At 39.9% G+C, this 22794-nt stretch overlaps 1 long non-coding RNA gene across 1 annotated transcript; it reads left to right on the plus strand.

The window, feature by feature from the left end:
• Window positions 1-1501: 1501 nt before the first annotated feature.
• On the plus strand, window positions 1502-20112 carry LOC137128779 (uncharacterized). The gene is made up of 3 exons (XR_010914644.1): window positions 1502-1949; window positions 5867-5984; window positions 10526-20112. It is a non-coding gene; the product is annotated as an uncharacterized lncRNA (long non-coding RNA).
• Window positions 20113-22794: the final 2682 nt, after the last annotated feature.

Consider the following 22794-nt stretch of genomic DNA (forward strand, 5'->3'; position numbering starts at 1 on the left):
TAGTCCAACTGGCGATGCCACGCCCCGGGAACTCCCAACATCTCCGAATAGTGACGAGGCAGGTCAGATGATTGCTGTGTCATGGGGATGCAGACCAACACACTCATGACCAACACACAAAAACACATAAACACATACAAATTCACAGTGAGGCAGAGCCAGCTAAGTACCAGTGTACCGCAGCAGGACCCAGACGTGCTGCAGAGTCATACCAAGAGCACACACAAACACACACATATACACACACATACACACACACACACACACCAAAACTCGCTCACATACACTCAGCCACTCTCACAGCTGCACTCTACTACACTCAGACACTCTGATACAATGATCGTTTTTTGGGGGGATGCATTGTCTAAAAGCCAGAGGAGTGGGAAGGAGCGCGGAATGAGAGCAGAGGTGAAGGAGGAGGGAAAGGAAAGAAGAGCAGAATCAGGAGATGAAGAAGTCATCAGCAGAGCTTTTTACTCTTTTACAAGAGGAGTCATCGTTCTTTTGCCCGTTGGTTTCCATCAAAAGGGCATTCAGCAAACAACCAGCGGATGATGGACACTTTCAATAATCAGCATATTCGGGAGAGGATATCTCTCATACCTGGATCTGCATGCAGCGGCGCAGGAGTGGATATGCTGCAAAAGAAGACAGAAAAGTGTTTTTTCAATTCTTCTTTCTGTTTTTTTGGAGAGGGAAGTTGCGTTCGGGTTTGGAGTTTTCTGGGTCGCAGTGGTTTTTGCAGAACATTGACGGGCTGCAGGCACAGAAGAATCAAATCTGGGAATGAGACATAAAGCATCATGAAGTTATGTATAAAGTGGAGAAAGACGCATACAGGGTATTTAGAATGTGTGTGCAGGAAGCCAATTGGGCAGTAAATATTGCATGAAACATTTTCTGAAAAAAATGATCTCTGTTGTGCTGCATATCACAGAAGAGAAACAGACGACTGCACTGACTATTTCCCCTCAATGTCCTGCATTTCTTCCTTTTTCCTTTCACTCATGCTCTCTGCATATGTGTAGATGTGTATATATATATATATATACATACATACACACACACACATATACACACATCTATGCATTACATCCACATGCAAACAACAGGCACTGACTAAAAGCTTTCAACTGTACACAGACAATCCATATCACTCTGCAACCACCCCCACCCCACCTCCACCCTCAACTCCTCCTCCTCTTTCTTTGCAGGCATATCCTCCTCCAGGCAGGTCAGGTCAGGCGAGCAGGTTCAGTCCTCACGTAGCACAGAGAGCATGGTCCTCAGCTCAGGCACGGAGGCAGCTGCTGCAGGGGTCGATGAGGACCAGGCGTGGAGCTCTGAGGCTCTTTGCAGCTCCAGACAAGCTCCAGACACACTGACCTACATCAGCTTCAGTCAGACTGCAGGAGAGATGCAGAGAGAGTGAGGGATGTAGGGTGGGGGTGGGGGGTGCACAGAGAGAGAGAGAGAGAGAGAGAGGTTGGGCATGATAGAGAGACATGTAAGCAGGCAAATGGGTGCAGAGGCTTGTAAAATAGAAAAATGTACTTTAAAAAAGAGCATAATTATGGAACAACATTAATAGGAAGCTGGGTTTGAGAATAGAGAACAAAGGACAGAGTAAAATAAACTTGGTGGATCTAACTTCTAACTTACTCCAAACCCTCCTTTCATACTAATAACGATTCAAAAAAATCCCTTTTTGTCTTCATCGTTTTGCTAATTTTTATCGTCGCCTCACTTCTCCCCTTTCGACTCTCATCTCTTCCCTATGCGTCTTTCATCCTCTCCCTCTCTTTCTCTGTCATTTCAGCTCGATTTTCATCATACACCAACCGAAACGTCTCTCACTGTGGGAGGATTAGTCCGTCTCTGGCTGCCTGCTTATCAGTCTGCTCTGGCTTTCGGCTGTGCAACGAGGAGGAGGAGGCGGAGGAGAAGAGGTGGAGGAGGATGTACAGTATGTGTGTGTGTGTTTGGCATCTCATGTTCAGTTGTTGTGGCTGTATCAGCCCAACTCAGCGTATTGGTCGTGTTTTTCAGTGCAACAGAGTCTCAGACAGAAAACGTTTTGTGAAATGTGTGTGTCAATGCAGGTGCGTTTGTGTGTGTGTATGTTCATGGAATGTGTAACTGCCTCCTTAAAAACCTGATTGTGTCTATTACTGCAAAGCTCTGATGTGTGTATTTGACAAGTTGTGTGAGATCATTACTCCCCAGTGACGGGATTGACACTAAACAAGGATCAATACCAATAGGTTAGTCTAACGTTAGTGTGGCTCCCCCAGGACTCTATGTGGCAGTTGAAGTCAGCCTCTAAAGCAAAATACTTCAGCCACACTACCAGTGTCTTATCCTGAACATCTGAGGGATTTAGAGAAAAAATGACGAGTATATTAGAAGGTACAATAAAATCCAGCTGGCTCAGTGTGACCTAGTAAGGTCAGCACCTCACACAGAAAGTTGAAAATTTAAGATGGTTGAGGCATTTACAGGTTTAGTTTAGGTTTGCTCTCTGAAACCCACCTAATTTATCATGGAGCTGCCACTCTGCACAGGTTATCTATGAAGGACTAACCCCTGGGCTTTGGCTGTGGAATTGGTTTGCTGAGGAGATTTCTGGCAATCAAAAAAACAAAAACACAAACGTGTCTGCCCATTCTACAGAGGTCAAAAGACTTACTGTATCACATCACCTGGCAATAACTGCTTGTAACACCATAGCCTGTCATTTTTACATTCATGTCTGATTTAGCAGAAAAGATATTGCTTGGTAATGAGGCGACTGTGGTCTTTGTGGTGTGTTCAAGTGCCCCTTTTTGGGCCAGGAATGCTGACTGTTGCGCCATGTTACGTTGCCTTCTTTCTAACAAAGTTCTTTGATGCCGGCTCTGTGTGTTTCAGCCATAAGAAATGGAGGAGCCCATTGCACCAACTGCATTACACAGTTTAATTTTATATATGGTATCTTAGCTCAAAAAAATGACAAGCTCCAAATTCTGAAATGAGAAAAGCTAGCTGTATTCCATTGTTTGTAATCTTTATGCTAAGCTAAACTAATTGCCTCCTGGCTCTGGCATATCTACAGTGTTTACAGTAATTTTTAAAATTCCAAAATATTTCTTTGTTTTCCAGGAAACTAGAATTTGGTTCCAATGTTAAACACATAACACATGTCATGTGACATTAAAGAAATGGTCATTAAGGCTAACTTCAACCACTTAACCATCTCTTTTAGTGCCAACACCTAACCCTGACGTCTTTGTATCTAACTTTGTGTCTAAAATACATTTGCACAGTTTTCATCCAGTGTTTTTGACTGTAAAACACAAAAAAATAGCATATAGACTACAACTATGAAAATCAACAACACCACTTTAGGAAGATTCAGGGATTTCAAGGTTCTGTTAGATGCTACTTCAAAAACTGGGAGTGTATCTTTAAGAAAACCCTCATGTTAAAAATGAATGACATGTTTGAATTACAAAATAGCAACATGTAACCTCAGTCCACTCAAAACTAAACAATGGTGCAATTTTATTCTGGATGGGTTGAAAGAGCTCTGAGTTCTTTCCATTTGTATAAATGTAAACCACCCACTTAAATTGCAAAAACAAGAGTAGCTTTAAAAACCACCTCGGTCCATATTCTAACCGTATGTTTCTATAGAGCATGGTGAGGAATGTCTTCCTCGTCTCACTTGGCACTCTCCCTTTAATGCCTGATTACGGATGAAACTTCATACTGCTGCCGCCAAGTTTCAGTGTCAGTTCAGGCTGAGACAGATAGAGATGTCACTTTCTAGATCTCTTTCCCATTACTGCTTGAGAGGGGAGTTATAAGGTCCAGATGCAGAAAAGAAGTGGGTCACCACAGTAAGGGTGTGCCAGACCCTATACTTCCCCATATGTACAGGGACCTGCTGCTTACACCAGTGTACTTACGCACACTTGCCAAGACAGACTGTTTTCTTCCTGAACTCCCAAAATAGCACAGGGCAAATTCAGAAGAGTGTCCAGGTCCATCTGGCATATATCTTACAGCTACACATACATCCCTGGCTCTGAGCATGGTTCCCCTACAGTAAATCTCACAATTTAATCATAACTACAGGGTGTGCTTTACATTGGCTTTTAAGTTTTGCCTGTTTTCCTCTCTGTCTTTTGTCTTAATGTCCTTCTCATATCACATCCAAACTAGTAGCTGCCTTAAACCCCTAGACCCTTTCATGCTGTGTCTCAGCCATCACAAATAACAGCCATCTGAAGGCAGTGGAGGAGTGCGGTTTGGCCCACAGATGTTTTAAATGGAGAGTTTACAGGCAAACAAGCAGTTTATTTCACTGAGGGAGTTTAGTGTTTCTGTGCTCTAGAGGTCATAAAAAATCTGTTGGGACAAGGCCAGCTTGACTTCAGGGGGATTCATCATGCAAAGCTCTAGAAAAGTGTTTTGTTGGGAAATTTGACACTGTTTGTGATGGCTTTATTTGGATTTGAAGCCACGGTATATCATCAGAATGGCTTAAATAGCTTCAGGCACAGTACTGTTTGTGAGAACAGATGTATCTAGGGCCAGGAGTGTTCCGTCAATGTCTCCCATAGATTTCTAAGTACTGCCCAGCATGACCTCTTTCTCAGAACAAAATGCTGTGCTACTCTGTTGAAATCCATGACACACTGTCTTCTATCCTGTTGCCTTTGGCTCTTTTTCTTTTCTGAACACTTCACAACCAGTGACAAATTATGTTACTGGAAACACTACAGCAATGTCTAGATGAACCCAAAGCATGTAAACACCTGGGCATAGACAAACACACACCGCTGGGTTGGCTGAGAAGAGTAATATGATTGGATTGGACAGCAAGTGTCAACCCATGGGACAAATCAGCTGTGTTATGATGCGTAATCGGTAAGCTGTCTGAGGAGGTGTATATGAGTGTGTGTGTGTGTGCACGCCTGCCTGTGTGCACTGTATGTCACACTGGTACCCATATGGGTCATCCCCTAGCAATGCCCAGAGTGTATTGCATTGATTAGCGTCTGAGTGTTGGTCACTGACGCTAGCAATGTAGCATCACTGACATGACAGGAGAACCCTTAGAGAGGTGGCTTGTGGTCAGTTCCTTTGGGCTGATTTCCTGTCGTGTGTGTGTGTGTGTGTGTGTGTGTGTGTGTGTGTGTGTGTGTGTGTGTGTGTGTGCACATGTGTGGTAGAGAGTGGCGGGGTACACCCTGGACAGGTTTCCAGTCTATCTCAGGGCCAAAGTAGAGACACATACACAGACAGACAACCATTCATGCTCACATTCACACCTACAAGCAATTTGGAATCAGCAGTTAACCTAACATGCATGTCTTTGGACTGTGGGGGAAAACTGGAGTACCCGGAGGAAACCCACGCAAGCATGTGAGGAACATACAACTCCACACAGAAAGGCCGCAGCTGGCAGCTACAGTAGTTTCAAACCAGGGACCTTTTAGCTGCAGTATTAACCACTTCACCACAGCATTGCCCTGTATCTATCTATAAATCTCCCTTTTTAATACAGAATTAGGCCATTGTACTCGTTTACTATCGAGATTTTGGAATTTGGACTTTGGAATAAGACAAGAGACACGCAGTTTTCAGTGGAAGTAGTGTAAGTTTCAACGGACAGTGTTGAGCAAGTTCACACTTTAGAAGAGCTACCCCAGAGGTCATCTGATAGAAATTAAAATGAACTAGTTTATCCTCCAAATGACACTTGTTTCGCTGGGAGGGGTCGGGGTTAGTGATTTGCAATGATTTGTCTGTGATTTCTAAAGACCATCCTGCTCTTATGAAAGGCAACTGATCTGCGTTTGTTTCATGGTTTCTGTAGACATTCCCTACTGACACATGGAGTGAATATCAGAGAGGTGGGATAACAAAGAGCCAGCGACTGACCATGGTGTTGGGATGCACCCTGAACAATCAAGCATTTGCAGCTTTGTTTACTGGTATGTATATGATGCTCATATTCATGTTCTGCAAATACAAAATGATCTGTTCAGTTTCTGTTTACCGTAAGATGGTTGTCTTTTAGCATGACCAGCTGTAGCCTCACCCTACTGAAAAAACGAAGCAAAAAAAAACATAACCCAGCTTAAGATGGTTTGTAGTTTCTCAGCAGGGCACTATCTACATTATTATTGTAAAACACCACCACTTCTGAAATTATCTATTATAGCATCACTAGTTGTAATGTCACTATCTGTAAATGTATTAGTCGTGTCGTCACCAGCTGTAATGTCATTAGTTATAGGATCACTATTGTAAACATCAGCAATTGTAGTCTCACTAGTGGTAACGTCATTAGTCATAATAACTAACTGACTAATGACATTATGACTAATGTCATTAGTCATAATGTCATCTTCTTAAAAGCAGTATATTTGTGGTGAAAGTTTCACCTTCTTTTTCGAATGAACGTCACATAACGATTTTGTTAATCAAGTGGGTTTAAATCTAATAATGAAAAAAAATTAATGAAACTTTATATGGCTGAATCCAAAACTAAGCACCCATGATAGAATAAATGTTGTTTACATTAAGATTAAGTTATTTTTTTGAAGGTGCTTCTCCAAAGTTCTGAGAGAAGGGCATTATGCTGCTTATTATTTCCACCACTGCAGGGCTGTATGGGTGCCAGCACAAGCAAAGCAATGTGGATTGAATCTGTCTGTTTGTTACACAACACTGAGTCAACGGTGTGGAACTGTATGTACAGTAACAGCAGACTGCTGGCACACAGAGCGAACAGGTGTAATAAACAGTTTTCTGATGACAATTAACATACATATGTGTGTGTATGTGTGTGTGTGAGTGTGCGTGCGAGTGTGTGTGCCGTATGTGTACTTAGAAGCATCCAACCAGTTCACATTGGCCCCGACTGACTGGACAATAATAATAATACAATACAAAGGCCTTGAGGGATTCCACGAATAGAAACTTTATAGAAACAGAAAAGAAGTGGTGAAGGAGACAAGGAGAGGAAGGATCAAACAGGAGCCAAAAAATAGGTTGTCTGTGTTTGTCTCCCACATACAGTATATATATGTTTGTGTGTGTGTGGGATTATTTGCGGAGAACAGCGCATTCTATTTTTTTGCCTCCGAACTCGCAGAATGTTTCTACATGTCAGACTCTTCTCCCGAGGCTCTCTGTTGCTTTTATAGCCCAGGCAGTCTTATCTAACCCGATCTCTAGAGAAAACCAGAGACAGAAAGGCTGCAGACTGCAGAATATAGAGGAAAGTAGGAAAATTAAAAACCATATCAACAGTGCTGCTTGGCACTGAAAACACATCCATCCTAATTAGTCACACAGTCTAGCGTCTGTCTTTAAATTCTGTTTTCTCCTTCATCAATCTATAGAACTGAGTGAGTGAAATGTTGAAATTTCTTAGATGACACAATGGTCATTTTTTCCCCCCTCATCATATAAGTCTCTGTTTGTACAAAACTGCTGAAAAAGGCAAATGTTATTTTATAACATGTGGGAACAGATCCATGAAGGAAACAAGCCAAGTTAGTAAAACATTTTTTAAAAGGGGGATTCTAGGCTGTAGAAATGTTATGCTTTAAAGAGTCAAGTCATGTTTGTGTAGGCTTGTTGGAAACTAACCAAGCTGCTCTAAGGTAACTCTCAACCTGTATGGCTGCAATTCACAGCAGTAGCTCATTAAAAAAAAGCTGCTTGTGCAAAATGGCCTAGTCATAGACAGGTGAGAATGGAGCCCTGGGGCTGTTCTGTTGACTCAGAGTGTAGTGAGGCCAGTTCATGGTTTGTGGTTTCCATCAGACAGAAGCAGACTGCAGATGTATTATCCACTATCAGTTTATAACTATTCGACACATTACACACAAGAGCAACAGAAAACATAATAGCAATGGTGTTGAATCAATCAAAGGCAGAACTAACTCAACCAATCGTCAACTAACTAACCACTCGTCTTTTAACTTCGGATACTGCTGGTCAGCAATGATCGTACAACATACAATTAATTAAAAAAAACATTAGACAAGCAATGTTCTATTTACTACAGACATGTAATTTGATTGCTAGTCCTTCTATCAAAGTTAATTAAATCAATGCAAATAAAAAAATAAGATTATAGTTACATTCTAAATAGATTCAATATAAGCCTAGACTCCACAAGACTCTGCATAAATCGCTGGCATGCAGCCAAAAATGCACACTATAGATTAAGTTGAAGTGTCATTTACTTTCTGTTGCAATATTTTGATTTAAAGGGGTTTTAGAGCCAAATTAAGTAAAATTTGATGTACATTTGCATCTAAATTTAAAATATTGTGAATGTGTTTTCGTAATTTAATTAAAAAAAGTAAAACTTTAAATTGCACAGAGTGAAATATTTCAAGCTTTTTTGTTTTGATGCTGATGATTAAGCCTTACAGGTCATAAAATCAGAAATCCAGAGGAATATTTTCTTTACTTTAAGTAAATTACTCCTCATACATTATAAATAGTGTTTCTTTCTGCTTAGTTGAGCAGACATAACTACAATCATGTGGAGGACTGCTGACTTGACAGTTTAGAGGACAATCATCAACACCCTCTATAAGCAGGGTCAGTCACAAAAGGTCATCTTGAAAGGACTGACTGTTTGCAGAGAGCTGTTTGAAGCCTATTCGTGGAAATCTGGCTGGAAGGAAAAAGTGTGGTAGGAAAAAGTTGCACAAGCAACAGGGATGATGGCAGGCTTACGCTTGTCAAACAAAGCCAATTAAACTTGGGAGAGCTTCACAGGGAGTGGAGTGAGGCAGGGCATCAATAGCCCCCACACAAACATCAGGAAATGGGTCACAAGTGTTGCATTCGTAGTATCAAACCACTCCTGAACCAGAATGATCAAATTCATCTTAAATGGGGTAAGAAGAAAAAGTACTGGACCTGCTCAGTGGACCAAAGTCGCCCTTTGAGAAATAATGGTTCAAGAGTTAAGAGGAAAAGTGGAGACGTACATACGTAACCTAAGTTGCTTTAAGTCCGGTTTGTGAATCTTCCTACGTCAATGATAACTTGCGGTGCCATATCATCTGCTGGTGTTGGGCCACAGATTTTATCAAGTCCAAAGTCAAAGCAGCATCTACGAGGAGATTCTGCTGTATGGGGACGCTGGTTTTGTTTTTCAGCAGGACTTAGCATCTGTCCACAGTGTAAAAACTACCACGAACCTGTTTGCTGACATTTTAAGCAGTTTGCCTGATATTGCTCCACTCTCTCTCTCATAATAGGCTTTTTAAACAGTGTTTTCGCACAACATACATTTCAGATTAGACAATTTAACTTATCTCTCTTAATTTTTATCGGAAGTCTTTCACAAAAGTGCCACTTTTTTCAACAACAAGAATACAACCAAATTTTTAGGTCTTTTTCTTTACCAGTTTTGCTGGAAGTGTACTGTAATGAAGTTATTTGGTTCCAAACATTGTCAGTCTGAAACATTTATCTGTAAAAAAAGTATTTAAATTAGACAAGTTCAGTGAAGGAATGATCAGACAGCCATCACATGCAGACAGCTTTAAATGTTTGCATGTTTCCTCTTTCTCGCACTGAGATGCACATTTATGTTAATGCCACGATACTGAACCCCAATGTTGCCTCAGCATCACATTACTGGAGCGTGATGTTCCCTGCTCCAGGGCCAGTGTCCCTGACTGTGTGTGTGTGTGTGTGTGTGTGTTCTCCAAATCTGTTTGCAAACTGCTGAACTCAAGCCAGGGAGTGGGTTCACACTGGATTAGCCCTGAGTTGGCTAAACACCAGATAGCAGAGATAACAGTGTTTGTGTGTGTAGGTTACTGTGTGAGTGTGTGTGTGTGTGTGAGAGTGTGTGTGTGTTTGTCTGTGTTCGTGTGTGGTGATAGAGGGGGGAAGCTGATATCAGCAGGAATAAGGGAAAACACTGATAAGGCTTTTTCAGGCTCTGTAGTTGTAATGGTCATGACAGTTAAATGCTAATGAACTGGGCTGATGTTTATTGACTTTTATTGTGAAATCTTGTTTACAGAAAGCAAAGAAGAAAGGCAGTTAGAAACAGACAAAAGAAAAAAAAGGGGGAGGATAGGCAAAAAGGAAAGAAGAAAAACTGGAAAACAGAAAAGAAAGAAGCGTAAAAGGAGGAAGGGAAAAGGAGCTGAAAAAAGTAAAGGAAGCATTATATATCAAGGAATGACATCAATGGGAGGAAACACAGGAAGAAAGAGAGAAGCAAATAATCAAAAAGGTAAAATAGAAAGGAAAAGGGAGTAAAAATATAGAAGGATCGATGAACAAAGGAGAAAGAAAGAAAGAAGGACAAAAAGAAAGAAAAAAAACAAAACAACAGGAAACATATTCTCTTCAAAGATGTTTCCTTTTTTTTCTTCCTCCCACCAGCTGCAGACAAATCCAGTGGGAGGAAACCGTCATCTTCGCTACTTTTCCCTCCTTCTTCCTCTCTCTCTGTCACGTTTTCTCCATCTTTTCTCCCTAGAATTGCATCCATCAAGATGAGCGTACATCCCCTCGTTTTGTGGGAGGGGAAGGTGAATCTATAAAGGCTTCGCATGTTCCCCGAACATCGATTGAGGTTGAAGTGTTTAACTCACAAAAGGCTGCACAAACAGCTCAGCAGCCTGTGGTTTATGCATAACACCAGGCAAATCTTTAACAGGACGCCACTGATGTTGCTTGTTTTACCTGAGAAATAGGATGCTAATCCCTTTGATGTGCACCAAACGGAGAGGAGGTGATGTATGTGGGGGCGAGAGGGGCGGACTTCCTGTCTGTCACCTTCACATAAGACGCACAGCTTCGCCTCTAAGCCATGCTGCATGAACCAGAAAGGATATGCCAATAGATCTGAAGATTGCTCTTCAAACAGTCAACATATAACAAAGTGGTTAAACATTCTTTGTGACAAATAAATTATGGTACAGCATTTATGGCACTAACAACAAACTGGATGTTATGTACAGCATGTTACAAATGTCATCAACAAAGAAATCATCCTGTGCATTTTTTCGAGTTTATATTTTTATTTCAGAGCTCTGCTGAAATGGATTAAGATGATTCCATTACAATTCTTAAAACTACTTTTTTTCTTGCAATGGTCCTTTGTGCACTACCTCTTCCCCTTTTTCAACCAGTGTTAAGTTGGTGCTAATGCTGGGCTGGTGGTGGGGCCAGTTCAGAGCTGGTTTAACTTGCAAACCTCTTGGGAATTGTTTTATGGTAGTAATAGCATGATAATAATATTGGCCTTTATTAGCCTTTGCTTTTAGCTATCTAACTAGCATTGACTGCGCTGGTATCTAATATTACAGTTATAAAAATCAAAGAAATGATATATGAATTTTTTTTTTATTTGGTCGGTTCTTGGTTGTAGACCAGCCAACCAATTGAAGAACCAATTTTCCAAAGATAAAACAACCCAGGAACTGCCTCAGTAGAACAGGGATATGTATAAAACCGTTTGTTTTAGCTCCTTTTTGTAAGGCCCACTTTTCCTTGATTCCACTCTGTTCTGGTGGGCCAAACAGAGCAATGAGCCATAAGTAATAAAGAAACACATGCGTGACTGTCTACTTTGTTTGGGTACAGTAAAGACCCTAAATGGAAGTCCATTTATGGATTGATACAATTTGAATACAGGGCTATCTGGAAAGTTTTGGAAAGTTGCAGAAAGAAACGGAGTCACCAGAAAATACAGAAGCACAAGATTTTGTTTTTTTGCGATTTCTATTGCCACCCCAATACTTTTTCCAGAAACTAAGGAACCTTACCGACATTTCAGATAACCCAGGGTCAAATTTTTGTCCTTAGGCAATAGGCCATGTCCAAAAAAGGCTGGACTATAAATCAAAGTTTGCAGTGTCACTGACTAGTCAAACACAATCTCAAGGCTGGTAAAACTTGTCTACGGTTTCTGGAAGAGTGAGCAGGCACTGGTTATTCTGGTTCCAGACCTTCCAAATATGGAAGAAAAAGTCCATAGAAGTCAGGATTTGTACCCCCAAGCCTGCTGCCCCACCTCCCATGCTGGCAGAGGCCATGCCTTTGAAAAACTCCCAGTGTACATCAGCCTTCATACAAACACCAAGAAATCAAATGAAATCAGTGGTCCCAGCATGCCCTGTGCCACTTGAAGCAGTATTCATGAATGCCATTTGGGACAGTATTTAAAAAAACCTTCTCGCGACATAAAAATTTGTAAAATGAAGTAAAAATTACTAAACAGTCCTTTGGGTGTTACAGAGCAAACTCATCATTCATTGACCCTGCAGTGTTGAACAATGTATTAGTTATTTAACTGATTGAAGTTAAATAACAATACATTAAAACATTCTTACACTGGCTGCAACAATTGTTATAAAACCAGTAACTGAACTGGTAAGTCAATGGGTCAATGGCCTGTACTGTGGAAGCAAGCCTATGTCAAACCTTTGCTTGAATCTGGGGATCTGTCGGATCTGAATATTTATAGACCTATTTCGAACCTCTCTGCACTTGTCAAAATGTTTGAATCTCTTATGTCCGATCAGTTGAAACCAGATCTGGACACTTGCAGTATTATGAACCCTTTTTAGTCTGGTTTTAGATCTGGATAGTACTGTGAGTGATCCAAGTTTTGGATGACATTAGGTGCGCATTTGATGAACATCACTATGGTGTATCTCTGTTCATATATGTAAAAAAAGCCTTTGATACGTTTGATCATACCCTTTTGCTGAACATCTTTGTGAAGCGTGATCTTGGTGCTGATGCTGTCAACTTGTTTCAGAGCTATTTAAGTAACTGTGTAAAGTTTGTCAGGATGGGTAACATAATTTCTGATCCTGCTGTCTTATCAAAGGGAATACCTCAGCATTCCATTCTAGGCCCACTGCTTTTTTTTATGTTAAAAACATTTGTTTAACTTATTACAGCATTCTCTTATTGACTATTAATTGCTTTTAAATGCAAATAAAACAAAAGCCATGATATTTTCACCAAGTCAAGCTAAAACACCATCCATCTCTATTAAAACCATAAAGGTATTCATATAATTTGAGGTTGTAGGTTCATACAAATATCTTGGCTTTTGGTTGGACAGATCTCTCAATTTTAAATACCATATTGAGTCATTATGTAAAAAAATTAAATTCACACTTGGTTTCCTTTCCAGGCTTAAGTCATGTTTTTCATATTCTGCTCGTAAACTTTTGGTTCTAGTTTGTTTCTGTTGAAGCTTGACTGTGGTAACATTGTCTATGGTTTTGCCTTTACTTCATTTCTGGCTAAAGTTGATCCTCTATATCATTCTTCATTGAAATTTATAACAAACCCTGGTTACAGGACTGCTCTATAACCTGGTTCGTTTGATTTCTTACTTACTTAATCGTCCTGTATTTTTGTCTTAATAGTTGTGTGATTAACATTCATTTTTAAACTTGCCGTCTTCTTGCAAAGTCACCATTGAAAAAGAGATTATATTATCTCAACTGGTCTTTTTTGACTGGGTAAATAAAGGTTAAATAAAGTATAATATCAACAAAATATTTACATTGTCATTTTTGGGTTATTGACAGTGATTCAATAACCCAAAAATGAAATTACTCAGCGGACCAATCAAATATCAAATTTTTTTCCAATAAATTTTCTATCAATAATATTTGAAGATTCAACTAAATATTTCAGTTCTAGAGGTGTCTGGGGTGTCTAGGGACATATAACAGGGGTCAATAGGTGCCTAAGTACAAATTATTGCCCCAGGGCCTCCTTTAGACATATCCAAAAACACATACGCAAAATACTCAGCTTTATATGTGAGGATGGGAAAAGAGATGGCTTGAGTCTCAAACAAATCCCTAAAAGCTGTCATTGACTTCAAACACTGTGAATTCTTCACAGTAGAGTGCCTCTGCCAGGCGACAGAGCTGCCTGTCTTTAATTTTCTATAGGTTCCTTTTGATATGGCCTCAGTGCTCTAAGAGCTGAAAATTCAAAACTGTACCATTTAATATACACAAAAACACATGCTGTCCATTTTTTGAATACACAACCAAAACCCAGACAAGTAAATTAACTCCTACTCAGATATGGATATTTAGAAAGTTCGTCTAAAATAAAAAAACATATACCAGTAGATGCTGAAGGTTTATACAGCAAAAAGAGAAACAGCTGTGCGTACAGTTCAGATCATCACTCTTCAGAATGATCATTTACCATTTTAAACAGTGTATTAATTTTCATGAAGCATGTGTAATTTATAAGTGGTGTGAGATTGTGTGTATCTATCAGTGTCAGACTGACATGTGTGGGGCGATAATCTATTCTGTGACCCAAATTGTTGAAAAGCTACAAAGCCGCGCTCCAGCTCTCCCATCCGATTTCACAGCTCATCACTGTCAGTACGATACACTGCGCGCTTGTGTTTGTGTGAGTGAGGGTATGATAAGACGAACGTGTTATCCATCTTATCCAGAGGAGATGTTTTGAAAGGAACTCTGTTATTAATAAATGCATGAGAGCCAACAGAAAAGGGAACATTCTGCGGCTTTGCAAAAAAAAAATAAAAAATTGCTGCTTGTTAGCATTCTATCAGACCCAACTCGCACTAGGAGCTACGTCCTCAATGAGAGACATATTATATCTGGTTAGCTTTCCTATCTATTATTCACAGCTCTGTGAGAAACACTGGTGGCGAGATCAACAGCAGTCACTTACAATATATCCCGAAGCAACATCATCTTATTCATGTGCAGAAGAATCCTTAATAACCACGGCTGGAGATAGTGGAGGCTGCAAAGTTGGCAAAAGCTTGTGAAAGAGCGGGGCTTTGATTTTCAGGGTTAGTATGGATCCAACACAAACTTGATTAAGCAAAAAAAAAAAAAAAAAAAAAAAGGCCGGGGGTTGATGTATTATTCATTTTAAGGTAATGTATGGGTTTTGTATAATAAAGCTTTTCAATAAAAGAGAATCTTGTTTGTCCTTTGAGGAGGGAATCTCCTCTTACTTTTTTATTTATTTTAATCTATAGGTGGCTTTAGAGACAACAAACAACTTCTGCAGCTTATTGCTTTATTAAAAACGCCCAACCTGCACAGAAGTATGCACAAGACATATGCGTCTATGAGTGCTCACGGATTGAGGATTCACATCTAAAATGTTAATAAATTCAAGAGGAAATTGCTCTGTGTTTATCTGTAATATGACAAAACACCTCGACTTTGATCCCTGCCGCATGTTATAAGCTCACAAACACACAAATGACATTTTAAATGCTAATTCCCCATTGTGCATAGGCTTATTAGATATCATGGGCATGCAATATGTGCCTACCTGGACAATGAAAAATGTGACTGGATATTTGTCTCTTTGTTTTATTGAATATTATATTATCCGCAACTTGCCACCTTTTAAAGACGCAATGCCTTTTTTGTTTAAATAAAGTAGATGCACTGTTTTCATGTTCATGTTTGATATTCCACAGATAAAAATGTCAATAAAGTCATAGTTTGGAGAGAAAACAGATGAAGTGTTGGTTTGTGTTCAGCTTCCACCTTATGTGATTTTAAAAATCTGGTTCTATGGAAACGCATTTGGCTTTGAGTGCTGTCCTGGCAGGCAGAGAATATTTAACAAGCCAAATAGCCATGCTTTTTTTTTCTTCTAGGTACTCAGCTGCTGTCTGTTGCTATGCAACCGCATCCTCCAAATTGTCAGGTTCAGGGCCACATTTCCCTCCCTTTTCCTCCCCCCTTTTGCTAAAAAAATTGCAGAAGGAGAGGTACTTTGTACATAAACCAAGGCGTGCACACTGCAGCACCACCATCAGGATTCCTCATTTAAATAAATCCCAGTATTTCAATATTTGACTTCTCCTCACATTAAAAAATTCTAGACTTGGTTTGTGTTTTAACCAGCTCACTTTTGTTCAGCACGCACCCTATTCACTCTGTATTCATTCATTCAAGGCTCATGATTTCTCCCCCTTTTTTGTTGTGTTCTTTTCATCAAATATCACTCTCCCTCACTGTGCTTGTCTTTGTTTGTCTCCTACACACACACATACACACACTTCTTTCTACAGTGTATGTCTGTGAGGCAGACTGTCTTTATAATTGGGTTATTCTTCTCTTCATTGGTTTGATGCACTGAGACAAACATGCACTTGTGCACACACACACTACTTTGATAGGTGGAGACGTTTCCATACCGATTGTTGCTGAGGTAGGGGAAAAGCACCCATGCATGTGTTTTTATTTTAGCATATAGGAAATGCTGGATGCGCAGTCTATTCTGTTGTACAACAGTGCAACCAATCAGCCCAATAGATCTGACAGCATATCAGGACCGTGTGTACTCCAGAGTCGTTGAACAAAAATACATTTGGACAGATGCACACAGGAATGCAGTGATAGTGAAAGGCCACATTTTCACAAGGTATATTGAAGAGGTCACTTGCATGCAACCCCTAACCCCCATCTCCCTGCTCTTCTTCCTCCTGTCTCTGTGTTGCTCTACTACAAACCTGTATCTCAGCCAAGCGGCCCGGTTTTAACACTCGTTGAAAACATCACTCCGGTTCTGCCCACTGATTCAGAAAGACTATCCTAGGCCAATATGCATGGCTGCACTTAAGTGTAAAATGTTGAACATTCACTGTTGACACCACAGACAACCCTACCTTACACACACAAGTAAAAAGTAAAATGTTAAATCACGGGCAATAGTAGGTCTCACTGAGTGTCAAACCTAATAACTAGGGAATTAAACCTGTTTGAAACATCCTGATTTTTAGGGGTTAATGAGGAAAAAGAGAAAGAAAAATAGGGCAACTGCAACAGAGCCAAAATGTGATCCAGGGTGGCAAAAATGAGCATTTGATGGATGGTAGCATATTGTACAGGAGGAAATCCAACCCATTTGCTTTTAATGATGTTCATACATCTGAAACAGATTTGAAAACTGTAAATTCATATTACATGGACATTTAGCGCCTGATTTGACAAAATGATGCGGGCAGGAGCTTTAGGCACCTGCAGGCATAGCTTCGACTTTCAATTCGGCTGTGGATTTACTGTTCACTGGCAAATCATCTACAATTATGTTTCACACTGTAACTGTAGTCCACCTGTGAAACCCTTTTTTGATTTACCGTACTCCTGTGTTTCAGTAACAGCACTATATAGTGCACATGCCATGTCCATGTCCTGTGGCTTTGATGGTGGTTGCACAGCGCAGTGAGAGCATTAGTATGTATTAGATGGTAGATGGGCTACAGTGCTCCCCTGGTGCTGCCTGTAATGATGAGCCATGTTCCTGTTTATCAGACAGGACACACTCAACTCTCCCCTCATCTGTTTTTGTCTCAATCACCCATTTCTCTTCCTTCTGTCTTTATTTTTCTCTCTCAGCTTACCCCTCGATGCCTCCAACAAATGCTGTTCCACTTTCAAGCAAAAGAGTGTCTCTATCTTTACCTTTAAACACAATCATCAGGTGCATGTACAACACAAAAATGCAGCATTGGTTGCATGACAGCTTTGCTGAACTCTAAGGGAAGGCAGGATTGTGCAAGCAACACCATGTGTTGTTTTAATTATTCCCCCCAACCCCAGCCCAATGTGTCACATCAAAATGTGTCCCCTAATGTAAGTCAGGAAATCCTTACAGTTGTGTAACACAGATGGTTTACTAGTTGTAAAAAATACAGTGACTATGAAAGCTTTCATGGCTTAGGTACAGTATGTTGGTAAGTTGCTGAATGTCACTCATCAAGTAGGATAATGGAACTAATGCTACTTCATAGTATTAGACTTTTAGTATTAGTATTTATTCTCTTAGTACTTCTCTAGAGCTCTGTCAGGTTTAAATCGCTTTGAAACACTACTGTGACATCAACACTCTGATCTTTGATCTGGAGAATCCGGTCACGCAGAATGATGACAAACTACTGATGTTATCAGGAAGTAGGAAATTAGTTAGTTGTTAATTTCAGCAGAAGCTGGACCTTGAGCTGAAAATGAGATTAAGTGGTAAGGCTTAGAAAAACGTCTTAGTTGACAACATCTAGTTGAGTTTAAAAGTTGCCCATGACGGAACTGTTTTGTCTGCAGCCAGGTTAGGTACCTCTCAATTTCTTTGCAGGTTTTTAAGACTAATGAAAGTGACAAGTGTTAAACAATGACGAGAAATCAATTAAAGAATATCATAAATAATTCAAATTCCACATAACAGTAGATGAACAAACACTGATTAACCCTCATAAGAGCCACCCATCCATCCATTATTTCAACTGCTTAAAGCCTATTAAAGGTAGAGGGGGTTCTGGAGCCACTGAACCCAGCTGTCACTGGGCAAAAGATAGTGTTGCCAGTCAACATCACACTCATATTTAATTTAAGGAGAACAGAATCTTGCGTTTAAAATAAAATGAAACATCAAAAAGTCATAAAATACAACCATTCCTCAGTTCAGTACTTGGTCTAGTATGAGCTGTAACTTTTAGTGACTAATGCTAACAAACTTTCAATACACACTGCAGTATGACTGACATCTGTGAATTAGTTCACTAAATGTACGACTCTATTTCTCTTTATTATAATTTTAATAATTGCTACATGTTCGTTCAGTTAAAATAAGCATCCAAGTAAATGCTACATTACAGCACACTGAGTGGTGAAAACAGGGCTAACAGCTTGTTCAACAGACTACAAACACACTAGAGAAAATGAGATGGCACATTTTATCACAGCTTCAGTTTTTGCCTGTGGTACAGCCTTGTTGTAAGTACAACAGCACAGTCTAACTTAATATAGAATATAACAAACACCTCTGATTTCCACTGTTTCATGCATTAAACATATTCTTACAACAATACTGTATGTGAACCAACCAAGGCAACATATACTGTATAAAATACTGTCTGTCACTTCCGTTATGAGTGTCACCACTATGAAAGTGTTGCATTTTAGCCTAGCATATCTAATATAAATGTGATAGACAAAACAATAGAAACATCTGTCAGTATGCTGCAGCATCCCAAACTGCACCCTGTATATGAATAGAGAGTTGATATTCTCTACATATTGAGACGCAGTGGTCAAATGTTTAAGTTATTTAAATAATTTTAGATATAAGATTTTGGCCTTTCATTTCTCTGCAGGCCCAGTGCAGTAGTGTGTTAATTTGTCTTTATTGGTCCATACCTTGTGGATTATTATTGTACATTGCCTAATGCACACCTATATAACAGTACATCCTACACATATTGTATCGCCTTTCACTCTCTCGACTTACACAAGCAACTGCTCAGTTTACCAGTCCTCACCCCCTCGGAGTAGTGTGTAAACATCCTTGTTTTGAGTGATTATCCACAATATCTTTGACAGACAGTGTTGCTGAACCTGAGGCCTTTACATCTGCCCCATAACACACCATTAACTTTAACCACCAACACTGCTTACAGAAGCTAAGAAGTGGCCTGGTAACAAGTGTGTGAATTTACTACAGCAATCCCCAACAACAAAGCAGGCAACGGTAGACAGTGGGGAATACAGTCGATTTTGACAGGAGAGCAGAATTAGCATCATACAGGAACAGATGGTGGATGTAGCTGCGGGCTGAAACATATGGACAAGCAAAAGCGCAACGATTGGCCATCAATTCAAACACAACTTGTGCTGTGCTTCCAGCTTGTACACAAGGGCCTACACACACATATGCCCATGTGCACACATAAACACATACACACACACACACACACACAAATATCCCGTCTGTCACCTCAGTTACAAGTGCCTTAGGGCTTCCGAAATGTTGGGTGGACAGATGATGCAATAATGTCATATTATGGATCAGGTTAATAAATGTAGGCCATACAAGGCTGATATCTCAGTTTCTACTTCGTAAAACCTACGCCGGGAGAAAATTAGCAGCTGTGTAAGTGGAATCACGTGATACATATATGGAACGATAATCCACACGCAATTGCCCCCACACTAGGGACATACTATTTCTTACACACATACACAGACACATCATTAGACTCACAGGATCTATATACTGTATGTCATAACAAGTAAACATTCACTACACACCTTCAACATAGTTAGGGGCAAAACAAGTACAAGGTGGAATCTAAAGGAAGACGGTTGTCACACGAATGGGTGTGATGATTTTGGCATCCATACATTGCGCAGTTAAAAGGCATGGATGTTGTAGATTGACATGCACGCCCACAGCAGCTCCAGCCAAGTTGTCTTTGCGTCTTGCTGAGGAGCTGGAGATGATGTCTTAGTCATAGACCTGGAAGACAGGGTGGCACTCGAGCCCAGTGGCAAATTTCCTCAACAGCTCATCATGCGCTTCCACGTAGCTGTAGAGGAGATGTGACATTTCTTACAACACATCAATATCTGAATACATCAGAATCTACAGCCATGACATGTACATGACAAGAAGTGGGTGTTGGCTGAATGATGAAAGAATGGGAACACGGGATGTAGTGGAGGATAAACTAGAAAAAAATCTTAGCTTTTTATTTGCGGAAATTGATTTTACCAGCCTTTAAAGTGCTGCCATGACCTAAATTCATGTAATACATCAAAGGAAAAGGCATTAACGGTAATGGAAGCGGTGTCAATATCTTATTCGTGTTATATGAAGATGGGTTGTTTGGTGAGGGCATAAATGAATTCTTCTCTAAATGGATGGTTGACTTTTATCCAAATGATGATCACTGAAAGGAGCTTACATTTTCATGCACCTTTTTGTTTAAAAGAATATATGCGATATATGTTGTATTTTGTCTTATTTACATGTACTGGTGTCTAAATATGCATTTTTTTTAGACATCTGCTTTTGATGGGGTCAGTTTGCTTTAAAGAAAGAGCTTGTGAGATGGTCAAATTGTTTGAAATTCTGTCCCAAAATGTGTTTCTTTCGTGCTTTTTCTTTCTTTCTTTAGCTATTTAGACCTAACAGCATTTCTGATGGATTATATGACAAACGCAGACCTGGGATCAAGTCATCTGTCATGCAGCCAAGAATTACCCACTGTCACAGCATGACATGGAGCTCAAAAAGACAAAGAGTCTGAAAATGTTAACAGCCAGTGAAAATCATTGACTGCTTCAAGAGTGTGTCAAGAGAGAGAGAGAGAATGTGACTTAACAGACAAGCTACACAAATGCTTTAATGGCTTTTCATTTTTGTGTTTTATAAGCAAAAGAATGTGTCATTTATGACAACTATCTTGTTTTTGAACTAAAAGTAGCCAGAGGAAACTCTCCCAATACACCAAGTCTGAAAATTTATCTTCAAATAGTCTTTCTATCTAAAAGTATGTTGGATAATGGAAGGATGTATTTTAATCAGTTTGATTATTTAAGCCAATATGGTTGTTGGGTGTACCTTGGCCTTGTGATTTCTGACACCAATTCAGTATCATTGAGGTGGCCCTCAAACTACTGCAAAAATGCCTATTAAATACTCTCTTTTTAGAAATGCCTTGGAGTCCACTTGTGTTTTCATTTGGACTATTTCAATTGTAGAAAATAATTTTAATAAACCTTATATTTTAAGGCTGTTAAACACTGAACTGACCTTGAACACTTTATCTGTAGATTGGAAAATGTCTCCTACTACTGTACACAAAGTGTGAAGAAAAGCAGCACATACAAAAGGTTAAAAAACAGAATTTTGATAAAGTACATTTTCCATAAATAACAACCCTAATTAGAAAAGCAATGGCCACTACTGCATCTTTATGTACAGTATGTGCTATAGTATAAGTTTTAGAAGTTTGCAGAGAATACAGAGATCAAACAAACCCACGCGCCTACAGGTGCAGTACACGCAGACAAACACACCAATATGTTGTTGCATGGACTTGGCAGACTGCCCTGAGCATGTGGAGGAAACATAAATAAAGAGATTGAGGTATCAACGTATAAATGAGGCTCGACACTCCTTTCTCTCACAATCCATTTCCCCATTACGATGGGGGACACCGGTACCAATTGATCTCCTCCATCTTTCCACAGGCTCAGAATAAAAGTAGACACCAGCAACAATACTCATTTACCTCCCATCTATCTAATACAAACAAAGACGCAGGCTGCCGCTGACCTGCCGCACAAATTTGAAACTCACTCACTTAGTGAGAAGGACAAAAAATAACTCATCTGAACCCACTGGACAGTTTCCAATTATTTTCCGACAGAATTTGATATCATAGCCACATCCTGCTTGTTTATGAAACCAGATCCCCAGAAAAATGTTACAATAGAGAGAAACCACTGGAGTAAACAGGAAAATGTACCAGTGAGAGGCAGGCAAGCCACGGCCTGGCAGAGCTCACCCTTACAGATTATGGTTTGACATTTGGAGTGTGAGCCAGTGAAATGTCAGATGGGTTATGACAGGAATGGTGATAGGCAGATTATGGCTGACCTCTGACCTGGAAGTTCTGAAAGGTCAGCTCACTTTGCAATCTGATGGCAAATGTGCTTTCAGATCACGAAATGGAAAGTAACTGAGCCAAACAGGGATACAGAGTAAGGTTTGTAAGGAGTATTGATTTATGATCAGAATTTTTTGTTGTTGTGAGGTTATAAACCATAATACCGACTAAGACTTCCCCAATCTCCACTCCCTTAGTTACTATTAGCGGCTTTTTATTCCTGCAGGGCACCCAACTGTACACCCATGTATGGATTTTAGCATTTTGGTTGTAGATTCACAAGTAAAAATTAATTGTAATTTCCAAAA

Source organism: Channa argus, chromosome 1 (genome assembly GCF_033026475.1).
Source record: "Channa argus isolate prfri chromosome 1, Channa argus male v1.0, whole genome shotgun sequence".
Lineage (NCBI taxonomy): Eukaryota > Metazoa > Chordata > Actinopteri > Anabantiformes > Channidae > Channa > Channa argus.